The sequence below is a fragment of the Colias philodice genome, chromosome 7, assembly GCF_061535455.1.
Source record: "Colias philodice isolate Cphi_HAF_F1 chromosome 7, ilColPhil1 Martin Lab GWU primary, whole genome shotgun sequence".
Taxonomy (NCBI): Eukaryota; Metazoa; Arthropoda; class Insecta; order Lepidoptera; family Pieridae; genus Colias; species Colias philodice.
Genome location: NC_143092.1, coordinates 7,085,255 through 7,100,519, shown reverse-complemented (window position 1 = coordinate 7,100,519; position 15,265 = coordinate 7,085,255). Strand labels below are relative to the sequence as shown.

General features: G+C 33.4%; 1 protein-coding gene and 1 long non-coding RNA gene across 2 annotated transcripts in view; one reads left to right on the top strand and one right to left on the bottom strand.

The window, feature by feature from the left end:
• spri (Src homology 2 domain-containing protein sprint) overlaps positions 1 to 15,265 on the bottom strand; it is a 196,090-nt gene that overhangs the window by 149,241 nt on the left and 31,584 nt on the right. The gene's annotated exons all lie outside the window — the stretch shown is intronic.
• LOC149487162 (uncharacterized) lies at positions 12,742 to 14,464 on the top strand. Its single transcript, XR_016315884.1, has 3 exons — positions 12,742 to 13,299; positions 13,426 to 13,487; positions 13,562 to 14,464. It is a non-coding gene; the product is annotated as an uncharacterized LOC149487162 (long non-coding RNA).

Genomic DNA, 15,265 nt, shown 5'->3' with positions numbered 1-15,265 from the left:
CTTTTTACCCGACTGCCAAAGAAGGAGGGTAATGTTTTTCGAGTGTATGTAAGTATGTATGTATGTCTTTTCCTTTGTGACCACCTGTAGCCTAAACGGCTTGATGGATTTTGATGTATGAGGTATCGTTAGATTTGTCTTGATTACGGGAGTGTCATAGGATACATTTTATCCTAAAAGTCCCACGGGATAAAGACATAATAATATTTTTTCTAAATTTCCCTTTAAAAAAATATGTATGCGGTATCATTAGATTCATTTCAATCACTCTTTTTTTAGTGTGCAGTCGGGTATTTTGTTTTTTTAATAATTTACTTGTTACACATGTTCTTTGGATTTTACTTGCGTCGTAAAAAGGGATGAACAGTATAATGAAGGGCCTATGTTTTTTGGGCGAAAAATGTGTACAATATTCCCAAAGAAAACATAATATTACGATATTATTTACCAAATCAAAGCGAACTCCAAGAAATACCGTACCTGTATCTCATTGTTAAACCCATTTGCGTTTTAAATAGACAGCATTTATCAGATTTTCTAATAATGTATGTATTCGATATATCAGTTGATTCTCGGTGGTCTTGCCTCTTATATTTATATTAAATTGTATTTCTCAAAAAGTAAACACCCGATAACAAAATACATAAAACCCATTTACAGGGTATCGGCGGGTCATTAAATTATTCGAGATATTTAGGGTCTGGACCGTTGTAAATCTTAATAGATGTTGGTAGAAAGTTAGAGCAATGACTCGTAAAGACTGTCCGCACATAAATCTTGGGAAACGTGGTCCTGTGTGGTGAAGAACTTCTTGGTTTTCGCCTATGTAATGTATAGACTTTGGACCGTCCATTGAGTTGAAATTTTTCTAAGGTAAGTCCGTGGTGTTAGAAGAACGCTCGCTTACAAAATGTAGAATTAAATAACGATGCGGTGCCTTTTGATGGCAAAGTCTTAAATTTTTTAACCGTAGCGTTCCTTCTATACATGCCTGAATTCTTTCAGTTCTTTTAGGTAGGTAACGCATCTGTTTCCTGACACTTGTGTCATGTGTGTGGCTATCTATGTATGAACACACACAGAAAATAAAACTAATAGGACCATAAAAAACTCACTGTAACATTACAATAGAAAAATTAACCGATGAGCAATCTTTGCTCTTTGTTTGCTGATAAGAAAATTAAATGACACAACAATAAACTGGCAATGTTAAATAAGCTATCTACGAAACTAGAAACCTAAATATCAAACAATATCAAAACGGCAAGAGCAAGCAAATCTAATTACTGGAACGACGTAACGGAGAAGTCACTTGAAACTTTGTTGTTTTAATTAATTAACGAGACGAGAGTATCGTGGTGACGCGCCTAGTCTCGCTCCAAGGCTTTTGAGATACCGCTCCCATTCATTGGTTTTGGTTTTGATTTGAATAATTGCTTCATCGGCGTACGTTTTGTAATTTAATTATCGTGTTGCTGTGTAGCTCCTGTATTAACCTTTTGAAATGTAGATACTTACAATCTTTACAACTCTTCCGTGAAATCATAAAATAATCAAAAGTTTTAATAAAATATGTTCTATGAGGGCTAATTAATAATTAAATTAAATCAGAAAAATACACGGTGTTTTTCTATCAATTTGATTAATTTAAAAATGGCGGTGTAAGCGTATAAATAATACGCAAACAATAGTAGTGAAAACCATGTAAAAAAATTACCACGCTGCTGGTTTTCAAAAAATATGAAAATTCATTTCCCAACCACGCTACATCAAAAATCGAATAAAACTTCAAATATTCAGTCTGAAAATCCAATCCAATTAAAGTAAAAACGCTCGAAAACCTCGCTATTGTTGTATTTCCAACGCTAGTAGCACAAAGAATGTGCCTTTATTTATTAAAATATTCGTATCTTTTCGATATTGCATACAATATTTCATTTAAAAAGTTTCAACGAGTTCTTAACCGAGCTTTTATAAATACGCCTGCATTGAAATGTGCTCGTACGCCCCAGTTAAGCAGTGAGATGACATAATTTCAACTGCAAGAGGCTGTTTGAAAAGATTTTCATCTTTGTAAGCCGTATTCCATATCTAATTTTAAAGCTGGAGGAAAATTCTTTATAGAGTTATGAGCCTCTTTTGAAATGAAAAGTAACGATTATGAAATTATTATACCGTAATATGTATTTTGATAGTTGCAGCTACTTAAGTTAATAAATTAAGCTTTTCAATTACCATTTTCCGTTTAACACATATAAGAAACACTTCCTACGAATTTAAATTCCATAGTTTCCTGTCCGTAGGTTTCTAGTACATATATGTAAACGTATGAAATATACCTTCAACATTTTCAGAACAACTCGAGGCATGCTAACAGCAATGAAACATATGTTTCAGTCTCAAACCCAGCCGTGTCTCTGCAATGCTTACTTAGGCGGGTCACGTGAACAAACAAACAAACACGCGAGCTACGATAGATTAAATAAACGGCCACGACTGAGCCCACCACGCGGAATATTAATGTATAGCGTTGTTGCAGTTTGTTAGTTTGCAGACAAATTTCATTAGCGAAAAATAGGGACCGTTTGTGATTTGTTGGCAAAAATCAGCGATGTTTTAAAGACGTAAAATCAAAATATAAATAAATAGACAGAATTAGTATAGAATGGCTGTTATAAAATTGTTTTATGCCAATTAAATTGTGTATATAAATGGCAAGTCTATAAATAATAATTATAAGAAAAATGCTTCCTCTGATATAGCGGATGGATAATAATTATATCGGAGAAATTTTAAACTTGAAAAATTATTATTATGGTGCTACGCTAACACGTTAAGGAATATAGGTAACCAATACCTTTCCACCTACGTTCAATTTAAAACAAGCAATTACTCGTAAACCTCAACATCCAATAGGCAACAGCCTACCATAACTCCAAGCTAAAACGGCCTCTATCGCATTTTGTATCGAAAACAAACAAAAATCTGCGGCGATCGCGTGCCAACTCTATTAACAATGAATCAATAGACGATAAAAACTGGCAGGTGCTGGGGTCACGCTATATTGAGACATAATTCAGCCACACATGCTCCACTAATATTACGGTTACAGATATGTCAGCGTTTTGTTCTACCAATACCCTGACCAGGCTTTTCATTTCTCTTTTCGGTGTTAGTGTGATTTACAAGAGCTTTACGCTGTGTAGTGGCTATAGCATTGCAAAAAAAATATATGTATTGGAACTGCAATATTTTTTTTTTTTGTGAAAGAGTTCATTTCATTATTTCCTTTTATCATCTCTTTTATTTCAGTCTCAATAATGAGAGATGATAATATAGTGAAAATCAGTTTTGTTAGATGTCAAATCTGTTTTTAAATTCTTAATACGATATTAAAAGCTAATGAATCATTATTTATAACATATTTGAAGATTTTAATACCTTCGTTCAAACCTACATTTTCAAACATTTCAATTCATGAAACCAACTGTCTAACTGACAATACCATCGAAAACAACTTACAACCTGAAACTGTGCTTAAACGTTCAGAACAAAATTTACAGCCTGAAACTATGCTCAAACGGTCGACTTCGGGCCGACCCGATGTCCCCAAATTTAGGAGAAAAATTATTAATGGTCATAAGATTTTTAAAAATAAGTCTGTAGATTTGAAATACGTCTTTATAAATATGAAAAACTTAAAAGATTTTTTTCTAAAGTCTGTTGATATTCCATCGTTATTCTTAACACTTCAAATCATAATTTAAAGTGCTATCATTTTTTTCTAAAGTCTGTTGATATTCCATCGTTATTCTTAACACTTCAAATCATAATTTAAAGTGCTATCATTCAATATATGAAACTAATTAAAAACTTATCCCCACTCAAATTAAGATATGGCTTTTAGGAATTCTGAGTGCCTTTCAAAGCACCAAAGGCGCACATAAAGAAGGTTTCACGCAGCGGGAGGCTCTATAATTGAGGACATAAATCATACCGCCATCGAAATGAGATGTACGAGTCTCTGGAAATAGTTCTGGAAGTGAGAGACTGCACGTGACTCAAAGCATTAAACTTCGTTCATATATTAATCGATGTTAAATCCGAAGATTATTTTGTCATAATATAGAACCTAATTCATTTGGACTTACGTTGTATGTGCTAAACACAAAGTTAAGAAAAAAAATAAAGTAATGATAAATGCACAATGCACATTTTAATGCAGGCGTATTTATAATGATGAATTGCATGCAAGTCTTTTTATGTCAAACATCAAAAACCTTTTTCAAGGAAAACAAAAAGTTTTCCATAACTTTTTTAATCGCATTGAAATGAAGGGCTGTATGCCAACCGCAGAATCCAAAGTACCTTTAAGTTTTGTAGGCAAATGTTTCCATTCATCACTCGCTATTTCTACGTGTCAAGAGGTAAAGTTTCTATTGTGCACCCCCTTTATTGTTGAAGTACTTACACGGTTCAAAAGAACGAAATTCAAGAATGCGTTTATAAAAACCCATTCACTCCTTTGTTTGGGAAAACGCCTGGTACGGTAAACATGAGAAATTTTTGATTTTTATATAAACAATATATAAATTGGGTATTTTATCTACAAAATTGATTCCAACGAATATTTATTGAAACCAGAAAAAGTATTTATTTATAAGTATCGAAAATTTTTATATGGGTAACAATTCCAGAAAAAACTTATTTACGGAACAACGGATAAAACGGATTTTATTTTCACGTTTCGTTTTTGTTTTGATATATTTTACGTTGAACTTTCAAGTGCATAATCAGAACTTCATACTCGTACATACGTATCATTGGAAGCTTATACTCCTTTCATTCCTTACAAGTCGATATCACGGGACTTTTTCCCAGTATTCGATTGAAATTAAGCCGCCATAACGAAAAGGTAAAGAACCAATAAGTAGCTCAATCAAATAGCATTATCGCTTAGAAGCTCCCAGTGAGGGTAGACGCAATAAATTAAATTACAAGCCCCAGTGCTCGAATGGTCTGTAAAAAAATCGCCTTTGAGGCGGAACTTGGCTCTTCAAGAGATACGTATTTGAAATTTCGTTTATTTTCAGTCTGGAGTGTGTGAGAAAATTTCCTTTTTATTAAATAAATTGTCCGGCTGCAATGGGGCAGATGATACCACTATGTAAAATACCGATTTTATTCCTAAGAAAAAAAATTGAGTGCAAGAACTTATTCATCTTATCATACATATTCTCAAAAGATAGCTTATAGAGTAGTGATATGGCACCGCTATATGTAGAATATATAGTTAGACAGATAATTGAATATATAGTAGTTATGTGTATGTGAATAGAAGCGTCGGTTGTGGTCGAGGGAGTGAAACCACAGCTGCTGAAGCGAGACGCAATCAGGACCTATTGTCGCTTCCTCCGATTATTAACCTTGCTTAATTAATCTTTGTATTGAATAGTCTGTTCAATAAAACTGAAGAAAAAAAAATATTCAGATTAAACTAGACAAAAAGAGAAACAAATCTATGCGTCGGTTTAAAATTCAGTACGTATTCAGATTACGACTGTATTTATTTCAGGTTGTTAGAATTTTTTTTCGTTTCAAGATAAATTGATATTAAAGTAGAAACTTACGTTAAAATTATTAATTTTAAGTGGCCAAAAATTTAACCCAAAAAATGTGTTTTGCATGCTTTTGTGATCCGGAAATTTTAACGCACGCATTACATTACGCACCTCTACAATCTATTTACACCCAACCAATTATGTAACCGTCACAAGAGTTTTTAATGAATTATTAATGTAATCACATAGACCAGTTTGCCGATAAAACAGCCCCGTCTGGTCCGCACACCGCAGCCTACGAGGCGCATGCAATCACGGCACATTGTCAGCATTGTCAAGCCGACTCATTAGGCGCGGGTCAAACACAAGCGGCGCGGGCGCGGGCGTGCCATAAGCGCACCTCTTGAATCTGTTTTGCACCACGTCCTTCTTATACATTTTGTATGAAAGAATTTTGGAAAGGCGACGAGGCGGCACGCCACGGTTGCGCCGCGGGCGTACCGCAGGCGTACCGCAGGCGCGCTTCCCCCATCGCATCCAAATAGAGGTCAATTCACGGTCATACACAATCAAAAACAAATCGGGTGGTAGGAGACGGTAGCCTGTCAGTCAAAAATGTGTTCTCTCTGTGTGGAATTATATAGAGCTGCTATTACATACCCTTCTTCGTTTTGTTTTTAAAGGTGAATTGAATTAATCGATGAAATGATTTACACAGGTGATGGCAGTAGGGAAAGTGAAAATGAAGAAGAGCATAATGAAAGTTCCCATGTATTTACAATGTCAGAAATAAAGATAATCCTGATTTTGATTGTGTTTTTTATTTATTTGTAATTGTAATAATATTGTGGAATGATCAGTACTGTAAATACTTTTGAACTGAGATTTTAATGATAAGATTTATATGGTTTAAATGTAAACCTGTGTTTGAAAACCATATTTTATCTATACTAATATTATAAAGAGGAAAGGTTTGTATGTATGTATGGTTTTCACGCATAAACTAGGTACTGGACCGATTTTGATGAAATTTGGCACAGATAATCTTTAAACCCTGAGAAAGAACATAGGCTACCTTTTATTGCGAAATATGTACCACGGGCGAAGCCGGGGCGGACCGCTAGTACAATATAAATTTTGTGTTTTTTTAACCTTCTTTTCTTCCATCATTACACCAGTACTACTTTAAAATTACTTCAAAAGTACTATAAAATTTTCCAAGTAAATTCCAACATTTCCAACAAAGATATATTTGCAATCGTGGGGTTATCCTCGCTATTTACTTACAAGGAATTATCAAAACAAAATCGTTACTTTCAAATTAATATTAATCTCTTTTAGCACAAAAAACATAATTTTACTAAATTATGCATGAAGAAAATGCATTTAACCACTCTATATAAATATCATTTTCGGACGCCAACAGCGCGCCCGATGCGCGCCGGCAGCGCGCCCGAGGCGCGCCGACAGCGCGCCCGAGGCGCGCCGGCAGCGCGCCCGCGGCGCGCCGGCAGTGCGCCCGCGGTGCGCCCGATGCGCGCCGCGCCGCTTGTATATGTCCCGCGCCTTAGTACCTAGATTTCGATGGAAATGCTAATGAGCACTTTTTACGTCAATTTGTGTGTTTAAAGGGGTCGTATTTTGCTCTGTGATAGATTCGGATAAGCATGTTCTATAAGTATATGTACGTCCTATTTGTTATTTTTCTGGTGTATGAATGTTGCAATTAGAATGTATAATGATAAATGGAATGTATAGCAGATTCATTTTCATTGATATCATAATTATAAAACTTTTGTTACAGAGTTCTACCACAAAATTCAAAAATAATAATTTTATTGCCAACTCATAATAATTTAACGCCGAGAGCTATAATCTCCGGGAAAATTCTTTTGAAACTCCATTATTTTAGGGAAAGTAAAAAAAATCGAGTGTACAGCTTTTCGTTTCATGAATCATTTCAAATCTCCCTTAGTCTTTATCTTTACGCTCCATTAAACTATGGTTGAGCTGTCTAATTAAATCCCCTCTGGGCTTTAGGACGTGTTGTAGACGATTTTTATTCAAAAATATAAGGCTCGTTGTATACTAAACAATAGATAATAATTGGAAGAACAGTTTAAGTCGTAGAAATATCACTAGCAATAATTATGTCTACTAAGAGTACGAATTTCAAATTGACTTATTTTTTTGGCTCTGATATCTCTCGAAGATTCAATAATATTGAATCAGTAGATATGGGATAAGTGTAGAAATAATAAATACAATATAAGTACCTACGCGTCTCGTAACAATATTCGTATAAAATTAGTTTTGAGAAAACATAATCAGACAGAGAGACCGAAAACATAACATAATTTAGAATAGAATAGAACGAATTTCACATTATGTTTGATCTTTCAGCAAAAATCGAGAAAAAAATGTAATACTTGTATACGTAGTATATTATTATTAGTCTGTGCGTAGTATATTATTATTAGTCTGTGGTAATACACAAAAATATAGTATCAAAGGAAATATTCTTAGTATGCGTACAGCCTTACCCAAGGTACACTTTTAAGACAACAAAAAATATAGCTCAGTGGGAGCCGTGCAGATGTGTCTGAATGCCTTCTGAATAATTACGAAGGCGCTTGAGGCTAAAAGAGCGCATCATAAAAGATTTTATACACATTTTCTTCTCTTCCTGTCTTCTAGACTTTTATTTGGTATTCTAACGTTGGAATATGCACAAGATTTACGTGATTTTAGGTACTTATACACAGATAGATTAGTACAAAATAATGTTATTCAATATAGCCAAAACTTGCGTCTAAAGACTATAAAATATAAAACGATTCGACTCTAGTTCACTGCGATAAAATCACATGGTACACAAACATTTTCAGTACGACGACAACTTGTTTAGAGGCAATATATTATTTTAATTAATTCAATTATATTTATTGAAACTATAGAAAATCATGCTAAAATTTCCGTTACACATATATCATGATTAACAAAGACAGATCCAATACGCTATCTAATCACACGAAATTAATTAACGATCTCTGTAATGTCTGAAAGGGGTTCTATTACAAGTTGAGCGTGTATCGAGTCGAAACAGTAGGCACTTGCGTTTGTTTCGAGAAATAAGTTACGGAGTCTCATGTCAAACAGGGATATGCACTCAGACCGCCTAAGGGTGGCTGCGACTTTGATTGACTTAGAATTTGAACAAAGTTTTTGACATGGATATGTGCGTTTATTTAGTTTTACAATACATATTCGGTTCTCTTTATATGTATTTTGTACACATTGTCTATATGTTGATACTTATGTGCAAAGGAACACACTGTACGTGTTATTTTTAAGACAACAAACGACTCCTGCAATACAGAAATAATAATAAAAGAAAAAAAAACAAAAAAGCATACAAAAGCAACTGATTTATTTTTCTCTGTCAAAAACAGCAAACAAATTAAACACGTTTTCACCTACCCTCTATACTTAAACGAAAAATTTAAATACAATTGAGTAGTAACTAGTACGTAACACAGTTGTCATACAATATAATAAAATGCACAAAATTAATACCGAGCATACAGTACGAATTTAACAAAGCTAGGCCAATAAATCGATTAATTACTATTTGCAAGCGTTGTGGTTTCCGCGGTTTCCAACACAGCTCTCGCATTAAGCTCTAAACACGATTAACGACGCGAACATTTCACCGTCCACTTACTAACGTTACTGTTTACAATAAAAATACACTATAACTTTACGGCGTATATATTGAGCCGAAATGTGAGAAAGTATTGGCTGTTTAGTGGTAAGAATTGCATCGCGAAAGTAGAAGAAAATGACAAAGGGAGGTTGGTTTTTCAAAAATGTAATATTCTTTCAGTGGTCTATGAAATTTTACAACGCGACTTGGAAATTAAAGAAAAAATTTATAATATTTATATTATTTACAAATAGAGTAATATGTAGGTTTAATTAATATAAAAAAATTAAATTTCGAAATGCAGCAACTTTTCAATTCATAGTAAATACATATTTTTTATTCATGCAAAGCATAAACTTTACATGAACGATCGCATTATTTTTTCATACACATGAAAACATCAAATATCGGAGGAAACACCACTCTCTAAATTGAATACGCGATACGTTATGTATGTGTATTTTATAGGTCTGCACTCTGCATTCAATGTATATTGAAAAAGGTTATGGATTTCGTGGAATTTTTAATGTTCGAATATTTTACCACTTGTCTTTAAAACTGCTGGTTAGTCTTAGTATAACTTAAGTCTTTAGAAATACACTTGTATAGTGCTTTTATCACCGAATTTTGAGAAAATTATTTCATGTGTCTTGCCATATTCATATTAAAATTTCTTAGTTAAAGTTTTTATTTCCTCCAATGACACACTGAAATATTCCCGATTATTTTATTATTTTACATTTCGTTCGCATATAAACCATAAAACAAACCGAAACAGATTATTACAACAGCAGCTGTTAGGTCCAAATTTATGAGTAAACTTTTAAAATACACCAAGTATTCTTCTTTAAATGTTTATTTTAGTTAAACCTCTGTTCCTCGACAATGGAGAATATTTCCATACTTCATGCTACGGGATAAGGTAAGGATTACGCTGTTTGCTTTACGAATATAAATACATCACGGTTATACCGGGGAATTGTTTTTACAAGTCCCCGCATAAGATTAATAAGGAAAAGCACGTTTTATTTATTCGTTCCTTACTTATTTTGGACAAATTGAAACATAAGAGGAAGTTCTTGGATTTAAATGTTGTGCAAAATTTAACGTTTTTATTTTCCTCTATTATTATTTTCTGTGGGTAAATTACAATTAATTGAAATTAAGAGGAAATTGTAATATTTATAGCCAATTTTGATAACGGCCAGAACTCCAAGAAATACAAAATTTTAAAATCACACATGCTTCTATTATTACTGTTATTAGAAAGAAACGTAGGTGATGAATAGATATAAGATAGTTACCTAAATCATATAGAACTTATCTTCGTATTATCTTTATCTCTTAGAACTGCTAACATAAACATATAGCCGCTATATATTTTCTACAGAAATATGAGATAATAGTCAAAGTACGGGAATACAATAATGGGTGAATCCTTAACCATTAGAGAAGCGAGCAGCGGAAAACCTATTCAGACTCTTGAAATCGCTAACCAAATAGATTCTTACAATAATACATGCACCACCTGTGTTTTGTATTTTCAATCTTATGTCATTGTAATAAGGTGTAGTTTAAATTATTCGATTTTCACATAAATTGGTTGTTGTATTCTAGAGAACAGGAAAGCAGTGAACAGGGCAGACTGTGAAGTGTTATGGTTATAGTTATTACCACGTTACCTTTTTAGTTTGTAATAGATAACGATAGAACTAAGGGGAGCCATTTAAAAGTTTTCTTACTTGATAACATATGATATACATACGGATTGAATACGTCGAAACTTTTAGTGTCTCTTTATTTAAAAAAAAATATCTTTTGTTTATTCAAGAAAATTAATTTTAATAAAATGTACAAATACTACCTAGATGAAAAAAAACACTGCATAGATTTATTTATATTACAGGGAAATTCTTTTTCACAAAAATTTAAACAAACGAACAAACCAAGCAACTACTTTTAATTAATCTTCCCGTACAATTCAGAACAATCGTCTTAAACAACGGTCGCATAATGAAAACTCTTGTCCTAGATTTATTAAGAACGGAGCCTTTTTTTATATTTTTAATATTCTCCTAGATGTTTTACGGCGCTGATATTTAAAGTTGAAGTGTCTACAAGAGCCATCATCACGAAATATTTCTCCATTAATATAAATAACGACCCTTCAAAGGGCCATTTGCAACACATTTTTGCCGTAGATTTTGATGTTGCTATTACGCAGGGTAAACGGTCTGCTCTGTGTCCATCGTGGCTGTCGTTCGATTTAATTTAGCGCAGCCGGCGGTTACCCTCCGGTTAATTTGGAAATAATTATTGCCTACAACTCTCCCCATGCGACTGGACAAAAAATTCTACTTCGGCTGATACGTCCTAATGCGTTCTTGATGATAAAATGTCTACATGAACGAGATATTAAGACGCTTGGGCAACAATCTCTACTTCCAAAAAATACACTGCAGGTGGCAATATATAATAACTCTTTTAGCTAATTAAGACTAACTACATACATATTTTTTTATGTCTCCGTTGCTATGAAATACAATATTTCATACATATTATATTTTACTCGACAACGCTTTCTAGTGGTAATAAATTGGGTTTTGTCTCATAGTTTAAAATTTATCATCCTTAACGGTGCGATACTCTTCCATCTAGCAACATAGAAGCAACTTACCGAAGTAAAAAGTACTAAAAACTCTTTATTCCGCACAGCAAAACCACCCTGAAGTTTATTCGGCGTGTAAACTTTTCCGACTAATATTGCTTTTGTTTCGTAGAATTAATATATCAACAGTATACATGAGTGATACTCTTAATACCGTACCCTTTGTTGTCATTACAATGCAGAAAGCATGCCGTGTCTGCTTCAAACTGAATCCATCAAGCGTGCCTATTCCAAATAAACAATATGGTAGCACGAGCCATACAATATCCGATATCTACATGTATTCAGTGTGATTGACTCGCCGGGTATTGTTTGTGAAGTTCGCAATCACTCAAAAGTACTATATCAAATAGTGAGGGATTATATCTCTGGTTATCGATGTTTTGGGGCTTATATTCTTTGATAATAAATAATAAATAAATAAATATAAATAAATATTATAGGACATTATTACACAAATCGACCTAGTCCCACAGTAAGCTCAATTAAGGCTTGTGTTGTAGGTACTAGGCGACGATAAATATAATATTATAAATACATATATAGATAATAACACCCAGACCCAAGAACAAACAATTGAGTTCATCACACAAATATTTGCCCTGACCGGGGATCGAACCCGGGACCGTCGGCTCAGTAGGCAGTTACTTTACCACTGCGCCAACCGCGTCGTCAAATAATGTTAAGCTTACGAATATTTATGGTATCTTTCGAATTACATTTTACCTTTGAGTTAAAGAATAACGTTCCTACATATAAGCAGACGATTTATGTATAGAAAGTTATTAAGGTGATGAATTAATTTTTCTAACATTTACGGCCCTATTCAAACCTTCGTAATTTTTATATTATTAAAGTTGTCGTGATGAAAATTCTTGACAAGAAAGTTCAATAGTAACACAATACGTCTACCGTTTTAGAAACATGATTCCATGATATTTTCTCGATAGAAAAAAAAATACAAAGTTCTCATTGTTATTTTTTTTTAATCTCTGGCATCTTCAAAATAACAAACGTAAAGTTACGACTTTTTGGATATTAACTATAAAATATACAACCTATACGTCTACCGTGTTAGAATTTTGAAATATGCGATGGTTTTGAAATAAACAAGAAATACTTGAAATTAGCGCCTGACCAGCCAATATAGCGAGAGCCGCCCTGTACCTTCCTACCCCGATCGCTGCACGAGTCATTCCCGCTACGGCCGTCACACGGGGAACTTGTGTCGCTCGCGCAATCGTAAAAAAGGGTGACAACACGATAAGACAAAATGAGACAAATGGGGACAATAAAGAAAATAAGAAGAAGAAACATAAAGGTTGGAGGAAAAAGAATGCTTACAATTGGAACAAATTAATGAAGTAAGTTGGTTTTATTTTAAATTTGATGATAATTGTATTATAGACGATGTTTGATATGTACCCCTGTTTTAAGTACATAACGAATGTGTAAGATTTTTTCATTTATAGCATAAATAATCTTTTCAGAAATCCGGAATCCAGAAGGAAAATAAACCCACTGATTGTTCACAATGTGAACCCACTCCTTCGTAAGTACCTTTATTCAGTCAAAAATGTATGTTATCAACGCTCTACTGGTTTTATCGCATGATTCCATTTTTAGCAAAAAGCAACAAAGTGCAAAGAAATAAAAAATCATGGTGAACTTAGTGGAAGTATGGTGGACGTAATATGGAATTATGGAACAGGAGCTCGTTGGAGTAGTATTATATTTTAAAAAAATACGAAAAAATTTCAAGAATTTCTTAGTAGGTGGTAGATAAGTATGTTGTATAAAGAATTTGATGTTGATATTTATTTCATTTATACTTACTACACCTGTGCGGGAAATTGCTTAGTAATAAAACAGGTTTATATTCATATTTACATAGTAATGTGAGTTTTCATTTCGAAAAATTTTGTGTAAGTATATTAAATTGAGTTCCTGGGTGATCTGGAAACACAATCGGGCCCGGAAGATGGCGCTGCAGTCACTCCTCCTAATGACATGAACCGATTTGGATGAATATTTGTGTGCACATTTCATTGTTGTGGGATGATTGGTTGATTCGCTTTCACATTAGCTAATATTATGTATTTTTGTTGTTGGAAAGTAAACTTAATTTAATGTTTATAAAACATTATTATTGGTATAAATAAGCCAGTGTTCGTCTCACATTGCTGTACCTGCCTACCTACCCTACCAGGGCCTAACTTTGTTCTGGCTATTTTATTTTGATTATTTGTAATGAATAATTACAATTATAATAGAGTGCAAAAAATAAATTTTGTGTGTTTTTTTTAAACAATTTTTTTATTTAAAAAAATATCATTCCGACCGCGGCTTTGCCCGCGTGGAATTAGATTATATCGTGAATCCTGTCTTATCCCACAGAAGTGTTCAGTTCGGATAAAAAGTATCCTATGTGTAAATCCAGGCAATTAGCTATATTTTATCAAAATTGGTAATGTAGTCTTGACGTGATTAAGTAACAACTAACAAAAAAATATACAAATTAACATCCAAAGTTTCGCATCAGTTTTACTGTATTAGTGATATCTTCCACTCTTGACTTTGACTGAGAAGAATTAGGGTTTATAACTTCTTTCAGAAATATTACCTTTCATTTCTGGGCATGACGTAATATCTACGTCAGCATCAAATTCTATCTAAATCCATTCAGTAGTCCGCGTTATTGAGTACCATTTCATTTTTTCAGAGTAACAATATTTTTTGTTATTTTAAAGATTATTTATAACCTGTATTATTTTGTAACAAAGTAAACATTACGAAATAATAATAATTATTAATAATGTCTAAGTAGTTGTTAAAAAGAAGATTATTTGTTTATAAGCAAGAAAATAAAACCAATAAATCAACAATTAAATATATGTATAAGAATAATATTATAACTGTATGACGACTCCATACATGTTTGTCCCGAGTCGGCCAGCGGCAGCGCGGCGAGTTTGCAAGAATGACTTCGCGCACACCCGCGTTCGCGATAGCGAGCTATTAGACTCCGCCCGCCAAGCAGTGGATTTTTTTTTGTGTATCGTCTTAAGTTCTATACTGTGTAAATAAATTTGCACACAATTTTCTTCTTATAAATTGGTACCTACTACATAAAAATTTAATTATGTAAGTACTATAAAAATCGATACATTTCTAGGTCACCATACATCACTAGTTCCAACTAAGAATAGGGTAGAACAGGGGTGGTTTTAAGAACTAAAAGCGCAATGTACTGCCTAGCTAGGCTAGGAAACCACAAAAGGCCTCCGTCACAATGTCTACGAACACAAAGAGCACGAGGAATGTAGCTTT